Source organism: Rutidosis leptorrhynchoides, chromosome 1, assembly GCF_046630445.1.
Source record: "Rutidosis leptorrhynchoides isolate AG116_Rl617_1_P2 chromosome 1, CSIRO_AGI_Rlap_v1, whole genome shotgun sequence".
In the NCBI taxonomy this organism is placed as follows: Eukaryota; Viridiplantae; Streptophyta; class Magnoliopsida; order Asterales; family Asteraceae; genus Rutidosis; species Rutidosis leptorrhynchoides.
The window spans coordinates 464,934,564-464,935,213 of record NC_092333.1 but is presented as its reverse complement, the minus strand read 5'-3'; the positions used below and the strand labels follow the sequence as shown (position 1 = coordinate 464,935,213).

Genomic DNA, 650 nt, shown 5'->3' with positions numbered 1-650 from the left:
CAAAACCACCAAAAAGATATGTTCTTCAATGGGTTAATAGAAGAAAATCCTTTCGAACACATTCAACATTTCAATGATATTTGTGATATCTACAAGACCAAAGATGTTACCGATGAAGCTTTTAATTTTAGGCATTCCCCTTTACACTCCAAGGAGATGCGAAAGTTTGGTTAAGGAATTTGCCATCTGATTCTATTAGGACTTTTCAAGATTTAACTTATGCGTTTATTAATCACTTCTTTCCAACATCCAAGGTGGAGCGACTTAGAATGGAAATTAATGGATTCACTCAACGGAGTGATGAGTCTTTGTATGATGCATGGGTACGTTTCAAGAAGATGCTAAGAGCTTGCCCACCACATGGTTTGACTAAGAATGAGTACATCAAAACGTTCTACCGGGGTACTAATGCTTTGATTAGAAAATATCTTGATTTCTCCTCGGGTGGAGTGTTTATGTACAAATCACCAAATGCGGTCGAAGTTTTGTTAGAAGGCATCTCGGTTAATACATACAAATGGGCACCTTCACCTCGCGATTTATCAAGGAAAAGTGTAGCACAAGTAGTGAGTGATAATGGGCAAGTCACCCTTGCAAGCTTAAATAATCAATTTCAAATGTATGGGAAAGAGTTAAAAAATTGATATCGG

General features: G+C 37.2%; 1 non-coding gene across 1 annotated transcript; it reads right to left on the bottom strand.

Moving 5' to 3' along the window:
* Window positions 1–260: 260 nt before the first annotated feature.
* Window positions 261–367, bottom strand: LOC139886699 (small nucleolar RNA R71). The gene has a single exon (XR_011772572.1). It is a non-coding gene; the product is annotated as a small nucleolar RNA R71 (small nucleolar RNA).
* Window positions 368–650: the final 283 nt, after the last annotated feature.